Raw genomic sequence first — 18,741 nt, forward strand, 5'->3', positions numbered from 1 at the left:
AATGTCTGTTTATGACATGATCTGATGAAGAGTGAAAAGGCAAGCCAGGGTAGGAGATACGGAAACAATTTCTACCGATTAGTAAGGAACAGGCAGAGAAGCCAATGGAGCGTAGGCAAAGGACTTCCCAGCACAGGGTATCAAATGGCCAATAACCTTCATAAGCAATTAGAAGGATGCAAATTAAGCCACAATGAGCTACTACCACACCCATCAGAACGGCCAAAAGGAAGACACATGGTATCCAGCGTGGGAAAGGATGTGACGCTTAGAGAACTTTCATACAAGGCTAGTAGAACTGCAAACTGGAAGTATCTGCTTTGAATATACGCATGTCCCATAACCCAAATAATTCCATTCTAAGTGAACACCGACTGAAATAGACACATATTCACCAAAAAACACGCAAAAGAACTGCACTATTCCTAACAGCCGAAACTGAAAGCAAGACAAGTGTCCAATAACAATACAACAGACAAGTAAACGTGGACATATTCATACAACAGAATACTGTGAATCTCACACGCTTCAGATGTTAAGTGAAGCGACCCAACACAAAATCATACCATATAACTTCTACTACCATAAAGTTAGAAATAAGGAAAAGTCACTATGGTGTTTGCTTTTTTTTTTTTTTTTTTTTTTTTTGGCCAGGGGACCGGGGCGGGCGGGGGTGTGATTGCCTGGGAGGGGCACTGAGAGGAGCTTGTAAAATACTGGTCATATCTGCTCTCGATCTGGGCGTGTTCACTTTGTACATCCTTGTGATTTAGGTACTTTCCTGTTTATCAGCTGAAACTGATTTCACTTAAAGTTTATTTTAAAAGAGAAGTAAAAATCCTTAATACAATATGCAAAAATTCTTCATTTACCATGGTACCTATGAAATACCGGAAGTTCCCACAGAAAGAGGGAAGGGAGAAGATTTACCTTAACGGAGCATTAAATTATCCATTATCTAATTGAATCCTCAAAACAGCCCTGAAGCAAGTGTCATTTCCATTGCACAGGGATTTGAAATAACCTCCCCAAGGCCAACTGACCAATAAATGGGAGAGGTGGAATTCTACCTGAATTCTGACTCCCAACTCATTTCCACAACACACAGTACTCGGTAATCTCCAAGGAGGGGTCCATTAACACCGATTTGCTAGTCAAAATAAGGTGCTCCTGGCGATGGTCCCTTTGATCTCCCCAGGGGATTGAAAAAGAGTAAAATGCAATTTAAAAATAACAGAAGCAAACTGAATGTTTCATTTTCAGCTGAATCTGCATGAACACATTTAAGTAAAAATACCGCTTTAATTTTAAAGCCGCTGGCAGCTGAAATCAGCCCTGGCCACTGACATTCCTCTCGGCCTTTCTAGTCTAGGAACACAGGTGCTCGATAAACACGCGATAACTGACCATATATCCCGCCATTTCTTCTAGTATCTTTATTCCATTCAACTGATGACTAAACACAATTGACTACCTGATACAAATACTACGAAACGAACTTCTCTAGTAAAATGAAAAGTACTACCTGAAACGAGACTGCTATCATAAAGGGGGTTCAGACATGGTGAAATAAACCAGAGAAATTAATATTCCCGAAACTACCGTGCACCGTGTGATTTTTGTCTTCACTCGATACAGAAAACACAAGTAAGCACTTTAACCGAGCATCTGCTGCAGAGACCTAGATAATACAGGCGTCGCACATGTATACGTGTATTCTGTGTGTATATGTACGCGTGCTATGCGTGTGCAAATTTGTGCACGTGCTTTAAAGAAAGGCTTTAAAACACTTACTTCTTTCCCTATTCTTGGCGAAAGTACAGACCCAGCTCACAAGTAAAACAAACTTCCCAGAATTCTCTTTTCCTAATGTTCACCAACACAAAAGCTAGGTGTTTACAAAGACTGAGTGTCAAAACAACATTCTCCTTCAGAACTGCATCATATGTCGATGGAAATTTTTTATATCCCCAAAGGGAAGCACTATTTGGCAGTGACTATTTCCCATATTTTAGCGAAGAAGGGCTGAACACTCAAGGCATATATCAGATAAGCAAAAAAAGAATCATTCCTTTGAAGGCGCTAACTGCATTTAGACAAGAAATTACAGCTTTTGCCTTACCTCCGGCTCAATTTACCTACTGCACTCAAATGCCTTAGGTGATTTTTGTTTGGTTTGGTTTGTTTAATCATTTGTTCACATATTCTTAGCAACAAAATTCTGCCTTTTCCTTAAAACACCCCAAATTATTGGGGCGCCTGGGTAGCTCAGTCGGCTGAGCGTTCGACTTCGGCTCAGGTCATGATCTTGAAATTTGTGAGTTCAAGCCCCGCGTCGGGCTCTGTGCTGACAGCCCGGAGCCTGGAGCCTGCTTCGGGTTCTGTGTCTCCTTCTCTCTCTGCCCCTCCCCTGCTCACGCTCTGCCTCTATCAAAAACAAAAAAATAAAAGAATAAACACACCCCAAATTATGTTTGGCCTCAGATCAATAAACCACTTGAGTTTAGTATATGCAGCAGGGACATCTAAAGATTTAGAAGTTTGGGAGTTTCCCTTTTTAATGTTTAGCTATACAAGACTGGGGAAAAAGCTAGGTGCTCTCAGTACAGTGTTCAACACAAAATAAAAGCTTTTAAAATTAAAGTGCCAGGGTTCCCAGTAGACCCTCTTCTCATTAATAGTACCCAGGGCCTCCTGATGGGTTACTGGCTCCTCACCATACTGGTCAGGTAGAAGGCTTCAAACCGCTTCTGTGAAATTTGCTCCTCATTCACCAACATTTACTGAGCTGAACTGGAAGCAGAGACAGACGATGAAAAGTCTCAACTGTGTCTGAAAGGTTCTGCCATCCGGTCAAGGCAAAATCTGGCTCTCTCTATACTTTTCAAGACAATTTCTCCACGTTTGCATTTTACATTCCCTGCTCGGACCCGCCCACAATTCCGTGGTCTCCTTTCCCGTGGTCCCTGTATACAAACCTTAATACTCAAGAAAAATGCAGCCTCTCTTTTCCATGCCTCACGTTCAGTCGAAACCCTCAGCTTGAAATGGAGAGGTCCCGGAGTTCTGGGGGTGCCTTAAAGACTACTGACTAGAAGATATTTAGAGGCTTGCAAATGTTCTCATTTTAGCAGTGAGAAAGTTAAAATCTAGAAAGGCCAAGGTGACCTGCGCTTACCACACGGCTAGTTATGTAGAAGTCAAGCCAACTAGAACAGAGGTTTCTTGACCACACGTTATTCTGCACTGTTCATTCGATTCCATCCATCGTGTGGAACTTGTGTGTCAACCATCCAGAATTTTGTCACTGCTCCTTAGTTAACCTATTAGTTGTCTTTGTGTAGACGTGGCCTAAGCAAGCACGTGCAGATAGGATTCAGGAGGGATCCCTGCACCTCGTATAATTTCATGTGAAATTATGAGTATGCACATTTTTCTGGAAATAAGATTCACATCTTTCATCAAATCCGTAGTCTCTGTCTACAGAGTAAGAACCAGTGGCCTACACCAAGGATGTGTGACAGATATATAAACGGTTCATGATGGTGTGAAATACAGATTCAAGGATGATGTTTTATTCATGCATAATAGGAGGATAATGGTTACTTAGGGAGAGTTAGCAATATAAAGGCATTATTACACTTGGTATCTCTATTACAGAGACCCAGGTCAGATAGATAGCTGCACTATTTGATACAGTGCAGACATCCCTATGATGCTATAGTAAAATATCAATCTTTAATTCTCCAAGGTGGAAAAAGCTTAAAATACCACTGATCAGAGGCCTTCAAATCTTTGGGTTTGACAGGTTAATTGCCCTCCTAGGCTGTAACCCACAGAAAGACACAAGTCCTAGAATCTCAAAGTATTAGATAAGTCTGCTGCTGCCTTTCTTTTTTTCCCCTTCCGATAGTCTTGCTGATCTAACTCCTTGGTCAAAGAACCTTTCTACATCATTTCAAAGATCGAGTTTTACATGGAGATCCTCCTCTCATTGTTTGAGTTCAATGCGTTATTTTAAAAATTCTGAATGGGTTTGTAGACACCTAATTCCCAGAGGAATTTTCCAAACGTGTTTTTTTTTTAAATCGCTACCTCATTGCGTACATCGGGCTGTCGGCAAAAACAGAACCAACATCAACAACCACCACAGTCAGGCTGCCTCAACGATGAGAATGCTTTCGATTACCGGTACAACTCCCGATTTTTATAGCAATTTTCTTCTATGAGTTTCTTAACACTTCTCTTGGTCCACAATGTTTCTATGCACTTAATCATATGTACATCACAAATGGAGGAGAATCAAGAATCAGACAGCATGATCTGTCCAAAATAAGAAGAACGACGCTCTTCCTAAAAGCCTTAATATACAAGCAATATCATGCTCCGTAAACCTATCTTGGCTTCTAAGGACGACTCCAAAAAAAATTAAATATAAATCAATCAGTTCATTAGGCAAATCTGAGCACTCTTCCATCCTTACTGTCTTATCAACCTTAACGCAGCCAACACTTACTATTACCATGAGCCTCAAAGATGAGAACGCTAGGGCCAAAACTTAATCGTTTTGTCTTCTTTCCAGTAACAGGCTTAGGGACCTCCTCTGACAATGTTTTCTTGTGGCATCTTCTTAGTCACTTATTTAAAATGTAAAGCAACTTTGTGTATGAGAAAGAGTCCTAACAATTCATTGACAATTTCAGATGAACGAGAAAGCCACTCTGTACTCGGGGATCTGTTCTAACAAAGGCCTTTTTATATGACTCAAGATTTCAATTTCATCAGCTTGACTTGACCTCAAAAATAATGCATTTCTCTCTGTATTCATTCACTGAGTATACACCACCAGGTAAGAAAGGCAACTGACACGCGTTCCTAAAGACTGGCAGAGAGAATCTGGAAGATCCTGACTGCCTACGCTATCCAGAAAAGGGTTCATTTGTGACTGGATCGTGACTCAGCATCGGTCAAAAGCCCGAATGAGACCATTGATATTGCGGGGACATCACCTGAAAGATAAATTAACTAAACTCTGACGAATCAAATTACCAGTACGAGGCACACCGTACTACTGAAGCCTGAGGCTTTCCTCCGCTTTCTCTAAAATGGCAGGTGCAAAATGTTTCCCTATCTGTAAGATGCAACACATTTTCTCCATCTATCATTAATGTCATTTTAGGCAAGAATCCAAATGATTCTTCTTCATACGAGAGAGAAGTCGGCTTCTCCTGGTTTACTTCCTCTCATTAGTCAATGCCGACTATATAATTAGTTCTGTTTCCTCTTTTGCTTTGACTAATAAAAATTAAAAACAAAAAAGCAAAACAAAACAACAACAACAAAAAACTTCTTCGGTTCCATGCAGATGCCGAGGCTGTCCTTGCCCTCAGCCTCTCACCGATAATTCCTTCCAGCAACTTCCACACTCTACCCCTCCACTTAGGCCACTGTTTTCGGTCTTCTCAATTCAGTCCATCAGTGTAAGACAATCTCAAATCCTTTCTCCAAGTAGACAAATAAAGTAGTAAATGGCTATGTCTACACAGACTGTAATACCACGAGAATCGCCTTAGCGGAAATTAGTTGTAACTAAAAAAAAAAAAAAAAATCAGCCTGTAACATGCAAAGGATTTGATGAACATCAAAGAATCAGAGAATAAAGAACAAAAGATCCACCTCACAGGCTCAGGAGGTAGACTACAAAAGACAGGGTGCTGCTTCGTAAGATCATCACCTGCTTCGGCAAGTCGTAAGTGCGTAATGATAGGAAAAAATATTCCAAAGAAACTTGTGAATAAGACCCAGTATAACACACATACATCCACTGGGGTTTCTGAACGAAGTAAACTCTTGAATGTCCAACAGGGAGAGCACAAGGTAAACAAGATAAATCACTTGGCTTCAACTTACTGTTTACACAAGTTGAACACAGACCTTCCCAGTTTCGTCCTCTAGCAGCATCAGAGCACTCCAAAGCCCCACGATGAATCAACTGAATGAATTCACTTCCTTGCACATCTACTCGCCAAGCAGTGATAGGAAGCAAGATCATAAAAGTGAGTAAATCCTGGGACTCAAGGAGACTAAACTCATCTCTGAACAGAGGGGAATTATTTGTAGGATAGTGTAACCGCCTAGAGCAACCCTCAGAAAATTCATACTACAGTAACTTCCGACTCTAGCATTTTGATGATCAAGAAACAGCCTGACCGCCTCTGAGTATATACCCAGAAGAAGTGAAGGCAGGGACTCAAACAGATACTTGTACATCTATGCTCCCAGCAGCATTAGTCACAAGGCTAGAAGGCAGAAGAAACCCACGCGTCCATCCATGAAAAACCAGATAAAAAAAAATGTGGCGTGTATACACATATACAAGGAATATTATTCAGCCTTAAAAATGGAGAGACGGACAGGCACCTGGGTAGCTCAGTCAGTTAAGCAAGCGTTCAACTTCGGCTCAGGTCATGATCTCACGGTTTGTGAGTTCGAGCCCCGCGTCGGGCTCTGTGCTGACAGCTCGGAGCCTGGAGCCTGCTTCGGATTCTGTGTCTCCCTCTCTCTCTGCCCCTCCAGACTTGCGCTCGCTCTCTCTCTCTCTCTCTCTCTCTCTCTCAAAAATAAACATTAAAAAAAAAAAAAAGGGAGAGTCTGACCCATGCTACAACATGAATGAGCCCTGAAGACTATGCCAGCTGAAACAAGCCAGTCACAAAAGGGCAAATATTGTATGATTCCACAAATACTAGGTTTCTGGACCAGTCAGATTCACAGAGATGGAAGAATGGGGGTGCCTAGGTCTGGGAGGAGGGGGGAATGGGGAGGTAATGTTCAATGGGGACAGAGTTCCAGGTGAAGATGATGAAAAAGTTTTGAAGATGGATGGTGGTGATGGTTGCAAAACAGGCATATACTTAACGCCACCAAACTGCTCATTTAAAATTGGTTAAAAAGGTAAATTCTGTTATGCCGATTTTACCACGAAAAAAGAAAAAAATATGAATGATTCCGATAATCAGGGGTCACCAGAATATTTAAGGTTAGAAAAAGTTCCATTCATTCAGCAATTAAAACAAAAAAAAATTTTTTTTAACATTTATTCATTTTTGAGAGACAGCAAGAGACAGAGCACAAGCAGGGTAGGGGCGGAGAGAGGGAGACACAGAATCTGAAGCAGGCTCCAGGCTCTGAGCTGTCGGCACAGAGCCCGCCGCGGGGCTCAAACTCATTGACCTTGAGATCATGACCTGAGCCAGTCAGATGCTTAACCGACTGAGCCATTCTGGCGCCCCATCAACAAATATTAACTAAGGGCTTACCTATCTTTTTTTTTTTTTTTTTTTTTTAGTGTTTTTACTTTTCTTTTTGAGATAGAGACAGACAGAGCTTGAGCAGGGGCGGGGCAGAGAGAGACAGAGATACAGAATCCGAAGCATGCTCCAGGCTCTAAGCTGTCAGCACAGAGCCTGACGTGGGGCTCGAACTCACGAGCCATGAGATCATGCCCTGAGCTGTAGAAGTCTGATGCTCAGCCAACTGAGCAACCCAGGCGCCCCAGGACTCACCCGCGTCTGACACACGTTTTCTCCTAAAATCCACTTGCAGTAACGGAGTGCACTGCAAAGAGCCCACACGCAAGGACTCTGAAATCAAACCATGACTGACTCCTGACTGCTACTTCTAGGTTCCCAGCTCAGGTCAATAATCGGAGTCTTCATACCCTTGCATGTCAAAGAAGGACGATACTGCGTTTGTCTCAGGGAGGTCTGAAGGAGCAGGTATAGAAAAGCAACCGAAACATCCTGGCACAGAAGGAGGAGGCACTTTTTATTAATAAACGTTTCCTTTCGTTCCTTTGCCACAAGTAATGACCACAGGATGTTAACCGGGTCACAAGTGAGGGAACCTCTATGAAATACCTACTTTCTCAAACGAAACAAGCATCCCGCACGCGGGATGGTGGCAGGGGAGAGTCCCAGGGTCATAAACGTCATTCCTAGAAGGCAGCACTACACCAAACGAACTGCCACCTGTGTACCACCCCCCAAATCACTATCAGGTAAGAATCACGAGCCACATCAAAATAAAACGTCTTCTAAACCCAGGACAAGAAAACTTGGCAATGGCAAAACCCTGCTATACCAACTCATACACAAGAGTCGCAGGCATAATACAGTCGACAGAACTTAACCTCTGATGGTGAGCTGATAGCGTTAAACTGCAGGAAAAGAAGATCTTTTCTCCCCGAATTAAATTGGTGAATACATCTTTTCTTAAAACAGCACGTGTATACCATGGATAAATCCATTAACCCATGTTGCTATTTAAATGTTTATAGTGATCATATTACAAGCAATGTTTACAGTATTTCTAATCTATAGAGTAAGTTTTATGTGACCTAAAATGAAGTTCTGAAATAATTATATGCACGTGTCCATATATGTGTGTGTGCAGACCACATATTCCATGTAACGTACACACGCCACAGGTAACTAACTGGCTCCAAAGACAACACTGCGAAAGAAACTGATTATTCCAGAGCCTAGCTATTAATGACACTCCCCCAAATACTAACAGTCCTAAAATCGCTACTCCCTCCCAGTCTCATTCAGAATCCTGCACCATCATCCATCGTCCAATAATTTGTTGGAGCTCTCGATTCAGATGGGTTCTTGTTGAGAAAACGACATGTTTACATCAATACATTTTCAATTTAGCGAACCTCTTACGAGAGCACATTAAAAAGTATGTACTTTCCAAGTAATTTAACTCCTCCTGTCCTTTTCCATTCACTGAGTGTGTTGCACTTGAAAGACAAGCAACAGAAGACAAGTGAAAATCGGGATGGTAAAGATTCAGAAAATTCAAAGCCAGAAGCACCTCCCAGCGGCACAGGCTTCAAAGTTAATTACTCTTTAATAAGATGAATGCTTATCTCGTGATAATCCTAAGAATGCTCAGACTTTCCATGTGGATCAGCAGCGGGTCCCCGGAAGGATGACTTCTCTTCACAAACGCACAGACTGAACCCTGAAGAGCAAAGGACTCCTCACTCATCCTTGTTTTTACAAATCTCCGGGCTATTAAAGACACATTACGGGGTGTGTTAGCTCTGCCGCGGGCAAAGCCTTCGGGGCAGCTCGGTTTTTCTAGACCATCCCCATGAATCTGATGCGCTAACCTAAAACATACACCGACTTCCCGGGGATGAAAAACCCTCCAGAAAGGCTCCTCTGCAGGGTTCAGGCGTTCTGGCAACAAAAACATCGGAGGGGAGGGGCGAAAAGATGGCCCCGGCCACCCGCCCCGGGGGACCCAGATCTGGTCACCTGCCAATAAACGCGAACAATCCTCGCCGGGCGGGACCCCAAGGCTCGCGCTTCCCCGCCAGCGACGACAGCCGGCCTCCCTGCCCTCCGGGCAGGCCCGGCGCGGTCCCGAGGATGCTCCCCGGACGCCGCCGCGGGTCCCGCACCGCTCCCGCGTGCGTAACCGGACCTGTCAAAGCCTGCTCTCCGCGGGCCCGGCGGGCGGCAGCGCGGGCTCCGCGGCCCCGGCCGCCGCCAGCGCGACCGCACCGCGGCCCTCCACGGCGCCGACTCCGGAGGGGCGCCAGGGGCCGGGCGGCGCGGAGCCCGGCCCGGTGGACGCCCGGCTCGCAGGCCGCGCCGCCCGGGACCGGGCGAGGCCGCGCGCCATCTGCCCGCGCCGGCTGCCCTCCTCGGCGGGTCCGGGCCCGGGCGCCCACGCGGGCCTCCGCGCCGAGGCGGGCGCAGCCGCTCCCCGCCCCGCACACAAAGCGGCTCCGCGGGAGCCCGCCTCACCTGCAGCACGGGGCGCCGCGGGCCTTCGAGAACCATCGGACCCCGCTCCGGCGCGCGCGTCACAGCCCAGGCCTCCCGGTGCCGCCTGGCGCCGCCGCCGCCGCCGCCATTTCCTCCCGCTCGCCGTCGCCTCGTCCCCGCTGTCAGGTTACTCCATTCACCTGGGCCTGGAGCAGCCTGCGCCGCGCCGCGCCTCCGCCTCGACCCCTCCCGCCCGCGCCTGCGGAGACTGCGCAGAGCCCGGCTCGCCCGCAGCCCGCGCACGGCCCGCGGCAACGGCGCACAGCCGCTTGAAGAATCCCACCGGCGCCCGCGCCGCCCCCTCCGCGCCCCCACGCTCCGCTCGGCCCCGCTCGCCCCGCGCCGGCATGAGAGCGAGCCTGTGATTGGACAGAGCGCGGCGGTGAAAGGTTAATCCCGGCCCCGCAGCCATTCAGGAGCCGGGAGACAGCGGACGCGGGAGGCGGAAGCCAGGCGGCGTTTGCGGCCCAGCGCCGGGAGTGGACCGGGGCGACCCACCGCCTGCGGCCCGGCGCCTTCGCCGCGCTCCTGGGCCCGCGCGCCGGGGCCGCGAGCGCTCGCCGGGCTCGGCAGAACCTCCCGGCTCTCGGAACTCGTCCGCCTCCATCGTTGCCCCTCTGACACCCACCGCCCCCTAAACGTGGCCCTTCCCCACGGCCGTAATTGTTCTCCCGAGGCTCAGCGCTCCTCTTAACCACCGCCTCCCCTTTTTAAAGGGCCTTTCCACTCGCCTGCTTCTACCCCGCGGTGGTGGTGCCGGGCCCTCCGCATTTGGGGAGACAACAGACCCCACCCCGCCCCGGAATAGGAATAACCGGATAATGGGACGGAGACGGGGGGGGGGGGGGGGGGGGGCCGCTTATGTAAATTGTCTCTTTGCATAGGTTGCAACCCTCTGCCACACCTCGTGTCTGTGAATTAAAGAGTGGATGGAGGTCCAGTAAGTCATGGGCTTAAAGAGAATCGTATTAATTTACCCCCAAATGTAGGCATCTCTTCCAGAGGACTCCTGGGGTAGGCTGGTGCACTGCAGGGGATGCTTCCAATCTTAAGCGTTAGCACTCAGCACCTACTCCGTGCTAGATAGCCTGTGTTCTACAGCCGCCACCAGCCTCGTGTGGCTCTTGAGCACTTAAAAATTGGCCAGTCCCAAGTGGGATGTGCTGGTTGGAACGCATAGATGCATGTGTGCTTTACCAAAAAAAGACTGTAAGACATCGCACTAATAATCTTACTGATGACATGAAGTGATCATGTGTTTTACACAGCGGGATAAACAGTAGTTTCACTTGTTTTTTCTTTTTTTTTTTGCTGTGCTAGAAGAATCGTGATGTCTTACGTGGGCCACATTTTGTTGCTATTGGACCGGCTGCCCTAAGGCGCACATGCTCTGATATAAATTGGAGATGGGCATTGTAACTGGCCCCATTTTAACAGATGGAGAAACTGACTAGCCTCCAGCAGCTAATAAGTGAACTGAGATTAGAGCCCCAGGTAGTCTGGCTTCCGGACTGGCGTGCTGTCAGTCACTACTGTGCTCAAATTTTGATCATACATCTACCATAGTTTGGCTTGGACTTTCGCCTTAACATAGAATGTTCATGGGCAAAATTAGGAAATAGAATGCTTTGGGCAGACCTCCATAAAAACGTTTCTTACACGTACCGCACTGTGGGCAACAGACCTCCCCGATAACACACATAAAGGCTTTCGGGAGATAATCCTTTGTGAAAAGGATGGCTTCTCAGGGTGAAAATAGGCACTAGCAGTGGGAATTTGGGGGCAGGTAAAACTTTTAGCCCCTCCTGCTGTCCGTTCAATCTGTCAAGACTAGCTGGTCTTCTCCATCAGCGGGTTTGTCTAATTTTCACCAGTTTTTTTTTTTTTTTAAATAAAGAAAAAGAGTGGTACATACATATGGTTCATCCCTCAGAGAGCATAACAATGTATATAGTAGAAAGAATCTCTTTCTCACACCTGTCCCCAAGCAGATATTTCTTCCGTATTCATCAGAAGAATTTTTTCATGTGCATACAAGCCAAGACTTCCTCATTTACAAAAATGGTAGCATGCTCTACACGCCTACTTTACCTTGCCTTCTTTACATAATATATCATGAAGGTATTTTGCAGCAATATATACAGAGGTCCGTGCTATTTTTAAAAAAATTTTTAATGTTTACTTATTTTTGAGAGAGAGACAGTGTGGGGGGTTGCGGTGCAGAGAGAGAGGGAGACACAGAATGCAAAGCAGGCTCCAGGCTCTGAGCTGTCAGCACAGAGACCAACGCGGGGCTCGAACTCACAAACCGTGAGATCATGACCTGAGCTGAAGTCTGATGCTTAACGGACTGAGCCACCCAGGCATCCCCTTGCTATTTTTTTTCAATCCCCATAACACTATATTGCTGGGATGTGCCTTGATTTATTTAACTAATTCTCTATTGGTGGGCACTTAGACTTCCAGTCTTTTGCAATTAAACTTCGATCCATTTGGCAGTGACTGAGTATATGGGATGAGTGATGGATCCAAATTCTTTTTCTTCCAGATGGCTACACGGTTTGCCACTTATTGGCCATTTGTTGAAGGGTTCACTTGTAGACTCTGCATTCTGTTCCAATGATCTATCTATTCATGCTCTAGTTGCTGGCTTGTTTTTAAATCCAGAGACATAAACTCTTGTCAGGGATAGTGTTTCACACTTTGTTTGGATCACTAGAAATCTTGGAGCTAATATTTCAGCCCATGTTAAGCAACGGTATAGTACCATGTGGTATGCATTTTCGGTGGGCAAATTTTTTTATTTTCCCTCTGCCCTGATTATTTCCATAATTTGTTTTCTTTTTCGTAGGACAAGTCAGGATACAAATATACCTTTGCTTAAGACTCTTTGTTTGCAAGTAACAGAAACCAACCTGAAGGAGCTTAACCAAAAGGGAAGAACTGTATCACCAGGTTGCAGACGCTTCTCACAGAAGCCGGGAGCAGGAATACAGCTGCAGCAAAGGAGTAGACGCCAGGAGTTGGAAAGCTTTCAGGAACTCAAAGGTACTCTCTATATCCTTCTGTGATTTTTTTCCCCCTCTGTGTCTGCTTATCTGTGTATCTTTCTCTAGTGACTGGTTCTCTCTGCTTTTCCATCTACCCAGGAGAGTACAGTCGTCCCACTCTTCAGCAAGGAAGTCAGCCGAGCGTGGAGATCAGAGCCAAAACAAGGAAGGTGGGTGCAGTCCTGCAAAGTCAGGCAGCCAGTTGTATACACAAGGGGACTCTGCAAATGAAAAACTATATTGAGGACCACGGGAGCCACATTCCTCACTGTTGGAGAATGGGGTTACAAATATAGAAAGGAGAAAAGAAGAAGGCTTGAGTGGTCAGGTTGGAATTGGAGATACTAATGTGAACCTAAGGCTTTCAGTATACATAAAAGTATATCTATGTATATATACTCCCTAGCTCTGTCCGCTGAAAGAACCCTGGAGCAGCAGCCCTATATCCAGGAGAATACCTAACACCCAGATTGAAACACCATCTTCTGCTAAAAGGAACCGGGAATCCTTGAAGAAATACCTGACTTCACGGTTGGGACCGAGAAAGCGTACGTAAGCCTGGACCTTCTTGTCGTGCCAGAAAACATGAAAATGCTCAGAGTGAAGGAGACATTTCAAAACAACAACGTAGTCCGTTTGAAGGGACTCCCGCTGGCCAAATCTGGGAAATAGGAACATCAAAATAAATGATGATAGTAGGAGATTATGTCCCATGGAGTAAAATAGAATCCATGAGTCCACGCTGATGTGTGTGTGTGTGTGTGTGTGTGTGTGTGTGTGTGTGTGTGTTTAATGAATGAATAAGTGAAGAGAAAAGAGACAGGTCTTCCTTAGGATAGAATGCAACTAGAAATTTGGAAGGAATAGGGGATCCTGGGTGGCTCAGTGAATTGAGCATCAACTCTTGATTTCAGCTCAGGTCATGATCCCAGGGCTGTGGGATCGGGACCCACGTCAGGGTCTCGCTGACCCCGTGCTGGGTGCGGGACCTACTTAAGACTCTCTCCCTCTCTCTCCTTCTCTCTCTCTCTCTCTCTCCCTCCCTCCCTCCCCCTCTATCCCTCCTCCCTGCCCCCCCTCTCGAGTGTGCATGCTCTATCACTCTCTTAAAAAAAAAAAAAAACTTAGAAGGAATGATGGAATTAGAAAATCACCATTTGGCAATCATCAGACAAGAAATATCAGTGTTTGCTAAATCTCCTGGGTGAAAGTTGGACAAAGAATGGGATAGTAACATAGGTTCAAAGCATCTCCCCTATAACTCTTAGTTGAAAAACAAGAACTTTACAAAAGAGAATCTAGCAGACGTCACCTTACTCAAGTATTCAACGTTAACTTTCAGGCAACAGGTCACAGATATACCCGAAGCGTGCTACACGGCGCAGCTATAATATGGGCTTTATTGGGGGAAACTTAACCGCAGAGAAACAGCAGCATGTCCTCACACTATCCCGCGAACTGCCGTTGTGACACAGCACAGGCCAAGCACAGCTATTGTGCGTGGACCGTGTCAAGGGTCCCTACCGGACAAGGTCTGCTTCGGCCAACAGCCAGGGACACGACAGCTGGACCTGCAGTCCAAGACAGAAAGTGGGCCCCACCCCACACTGCATTACATGCATTTAAAAAAAATTTTTTTAATGTTATTTTTTTGAGAGAGAGAGAGTGCCAGGGAGGGGCAGAGAGAGGGAGACACAGAATCCGAAGCAGGCTCCAGGCTCTGAGCTGTCAGCGCAGAGCCCGATGTGGGACTCGAACCCACGAGCTGTGAGATCATGACCTGAGTCGAAGTCGGACGCTTCACCGATGGAGCCACCCAGGCGCCCCTGAGCATCTTGAATCTTATGAGGAAACACCAGACAAACCCAGGTTGAGGGATAGCCTACAAAACGACTGAAAGATTTTAAGATCAGAAGATCGAAGAAGGACTAAAAAAACACTTCCAGAACAAAGGAAACTAAAGGTATATGATGAGTAAGTACAACGTGTAATCCTTGCTTGGTTTGGATCTTTTGGCCCTAAAAGATATCATCGGTATGATTGGTGAAAAGTGGATGGCGTTTCAGGGTAAAGGAAATATGGGAGTTCTTCACACTTCTGTATTAGTCAGGGTTCTACAGAGAAACAGAACCAATAGGATGTATAGAGAGAGAAATAGAAGCGGAGATTTTTAATAGGAATTGGCTGACCCCGTCATAGAGGCCAAAAAGTCCCACAGTCTGCCATCTGCAAGTTGGAGAACCAGGAGAGCTGGGGTTGTAATTCAGTCCAAGTCCAAAGGCCCGACCAGGGGGCCATCGGTGAAACTCCCAGGGTCCAAAGGCCTGAGAACCAGGAGCAATGGCACCAGAATACAAAGGAACTTGTGTATCATGTTAAGGACTTACTGTTTCATTTCACAGATGGAGAAGCCATAGAAAGGTTTTTCAGCCAACGGTGATGACATCAGATATACATTAAAAATTTTTTTTAGGGGCGCCTGGGTGGCTCAGTCGGTTAAGCGGCCGACTTCGGCTCAGGTCATGATCTCGCGGTCCGTGAGTTTGAGCCCCGCGTCGGGCTCTGTGCCGACTGCTCAGAGCCTGGAGCCTGTTTCAGATTCTGTGTCTCCCTCTCTCTCTGACCCTCCCCCGTTCATGCTCTGTCTCTCTCTGTCTCAAAAATAAATAAACATTAAAAAAAAAATAAAAAAAAAATTTTTTAATGTTTATTTTTGAGAGAGAGAGAGAGAGAGAGAGAGAGAGAAACAGAGCTTGAGAGGGGGAGGGGCAGAGAGAGAGGGAGACACAGAATCCGAAGCAGGCACCAGGCTCTGAGCTGTTGGCATAGGGCCCGATGTGGGGCTCAAACTTGGGAACGGCGAGATCACGACCTGAGCCGAAGTCGGATGCTTGACTGACGGACCCACCCAGGCGCCCCCAGATACACATTTTTTTAATGTTAACTCCAGCCAGTGTAGACAACGGAGAAGCACAAAATCGAAGGATTCATTTGCGAAACTGTAAGGAAGTGATGGCTTTGACCAGGATGGTCCTCATGGGAGAGACGTGGAGCTGAATTAGGGATATTTGGAGGGTAAAAATGGGTGTGCTTTGCTCTCCCCTCGAATAGCGGTGGTTTCAAGTTCACCGAGAGCCTGTCTTCCGGGAAGCAGAAGGTGTAAGTCCGACAGAGCCCTGCTGGGCATCAGAGCTCTGCCATGTGACCAAAGGGCCCTGTGAACTGTGATCGAGATCAGCAGCCCTGGGGCACCTGAGCGGCTCAGTCCGCTCAGTGTCTGACTTGATTTCAGCTCCGGTCACGATCTCACGGTTGGTGAGTTCGAGCCCCACGTTGGCCTCCGTGCTGACAGCACAGAGCCTGCTTGGGCTTCTCCCTCTACCCCTCTCTCTACTCTTTCCCCCACTCAAGCTCACATGCTCTATCTCTCAAAATAAATAAACTTAAAAAAATTATTAAAAAAAAAGATTATCGGTCTTTACCACATGGTTCAACTTTTGTTGTTATGTTGCTTTTTTTTTTTTAAGTTGATTTATTTATTTGGAGAGTGGGTGTGCGATGCATGAGCAGGGGAGGGTCAGAGAGAGAGGAAAAGAGAGGTTATTTTGCTTTGTTTTTAACAAAATAAATAAAACAGCGAAACGTGAACCTTAATCTAGTCAAGTAACATTTTGAGTTGGAATAAAATGTAGAGAAAAATACACCAGTCAGACACATTCAATACCTTTTTCACTGTCCCAGATCATAATTATATTACGCCTCTCTTTATTTTTTTTAATCTTTTCTTAAAAAAAAATTTTTTTTAGGGTTTATTTACTTTCGAGACAGAGAGACAGAAGCGTGAGCAGGGGAGGGCAGAGAAAGGGAGATACAGAATCCAAAGCAGGCTCCAGGCTCTGAGCTGTCAGCACAGAGCCCGGTGCGGGGCTCGAACGCACAGATTGCGAGATCGTGACCTGAGCTGAATTTGGACGCTTAACCGACTGAGCCACCCAGGCGCCCCACGCCTCTCTTTGAACTTGAGTAAAAATCAAGTCATCTCCTGGCATCTTGGCGTCTCTTGGTTTTGGGGGATGACTTTTGATTCAGTTCTGTCTTTTGCACTCACATCGGTACTGAATCCCTGAGGCTTGTTTAATTTAGAAGGAAAGAAGCCTGACCTTGAGACAATTCAGTAGTTTACCAGGGAAAGTTACCCCAAAGTCCTTGCCACTTTTCCCAGCGCCCTGAATAGCCCCCCTATAGAGTTTCAGTATCTTTTCACTCTGATGGGGAAAATAAAACAACAGAAACATTATAGTCCTGTGGTAACCTTATCGGTGTCACAGTATTTGATTGACTTTCCCTGCCCCTCCCTCACATCGGACTATAGCAATTTTCCCATATCTTGGCATTAGCTTTTTGTAATTGGGGGAAAAAAGACATAGTATACTCTGAATTTGCATTGAACTGTTACTTGGTAAACAACATTCACAGGGGATTAGTACTTGCACGGAGGCCATTTTTCAAGGAGCTTAGAATTATAAAATCAGGTTTCCCCAGATTTTCTTTTAATGCAGTTCAACAGAACTATCGACTTTAATATTGAGTTTAGGGGGTGCCTGGGTGGCGCAGTCGGTTAAGCGTCCGACTTCAGCCAGGTCACGATCTCGCGGTCCGTGAGTTCGAGCCCCGCGTCGGGCTCTGGGCTGATGGCTCAGAGCCTGGAGCCTGTTTCCGATTCTGTGTCTCCCTCTCTCTCTGCCCCTCCCCCGTTCATGCTCTGTCTCTCTCTGTCCCAAAAATAAATAAACATTGAAAAAAAATAATTTAAAAAAAAAATATTGAGTTTAGGTAGATTTATCATTCCTTTCTTCTTTATACTACCATTCACCTCCCTGTTTTTCTAGACCAACAAAACGTACCAGTCTTTCCTTTGAGTTCTCACACTCCAGAGCTTGTTGCATGCAGTTCTCTGACACCTTCCCCATGGGACACGAGCCAAGCCAGTCGGAACAAGGCCACTGCAGATGTAGCTGTGTGCTGTGTCCTGCAGATGTGTGTCCCCCAACTTCACACGTGGAAACCCTAACTAACTCCCAAGATGACGGTGGAGGAGGTGGGGCCTGTGGGAGGTGATTAGGTCATGAGGTGGAGCCCCCATGATTTACGAGGGCCTGGGATTCGTGCCCTCGTAAAAGGGCCCCCAGAAAACTTGCTTTCACGCTCATATCCCTGGTGTCTTTTGGGGCAGCCCCGTTTCCTCTTCTTCCAAGGCCAGACTGGACCAGGGCGCACCCATCTGACCTCTTTTTACCTTAATCACCAATGCAAAGACCCTGTCTCCACCTATAGTCACATTCTCAGGGTGGTGATTAGGGCTCGAACGTATGAATTCTGTGGGGCCGCAACACAGCCCATAGCACCCCACGATGCTGCTGCCGTCCCTGGGGTCTCAGGATGGGTGCAAGTGACCCCTGGAGTGGCATCCCAAGCTGGACACCGGTGGGAGCCACTGTAATGACCAGTAATGACCTTCTCTCTTACCTAATAAATCAGAGGAAAAAGAGAGGCTATTGGGTGTGAATCCCTTCGCCTGGATCTTTCCAGTGCTCCAAACCTTCCATGGCTTCTTAGCTGGGACTCAAGTCCCCCAGGAACCCAGCATCTACCGGGGTTTCCGGCCTCAGGTCATGCTCCCCCGATCGGCTTGCTCCGTATGCTCTGGGGACACTGACCTCCTGGTGCCGCCATGAAAACACTCTCCTTTCCAGAAGCAGGGTGTTTGGGTCCCTACGTTTTGACTTGTGTTTGTAACAGTTATTCTACAGCTACTGGCCGGGAAGCCTCCCCTGCTCCGTGCCTGC

General features: G+C 46.6%; 1 protein-coding gene and 1 long non-coding RNA gene across 7 annotated transcripts in view; one reads left to right on the forward strand and one right to left on the reverse strand.

Moving 5' to 3' along the window:
- DICER1 (dicer 1, ribonuclease III) overlaps positions 1–10,559 on the reverse strand; it is a 73,524-nt gene extending 62,965 nt beyond the window's left edge. For 2 of the 6 annotated variants that reach the window (XM_047862586.1, XM_047862583.1), the window contains exon 1: positions 9,825–10,002. The gene's annotated coding sequence lies outside the window, so the exon portion shown is untranslated. Of the gene's footprint in view, positions 1–9,824; positions 10,022–10,540 lie in introns of those variants that run through there. The other 4 variants (XM_047862585.1, XM_047862584.1, XM_047862587.1 and 1 more) reach the window with 4 other exon arrangements.
- Positions 10,101–13,870, forward strand: LOC125167830 (uncharacterized). Its single transcript, XR_007152963.1, has 4 exons — positions 10,101–10,785; positions 12,697–12,893; positions 12,995–13,065; positions 13,302–13,870. It is a non-coding gene; the product is annotated as an uncharacterized LOC125167830 (long non-coding RNA).
- The last annotated feature ends 4,871 nt before the right edge of the window (positions 13,871–18,741 follow it).

This window comes from Prionailurus viverrinus, chromosome B3 (genome assembly GCF_022837055.1).
Source record: "Prionailurus viverrinus isolate Anna chromosome B3, UM_Priviv_1.0, whole genome shotgun sequence".
NCBI lineage: Eukaryota > Metazoa > Chordata > Mammalia > Carnivora > Felidae > Prionailurus > Prionailurus viverrinus.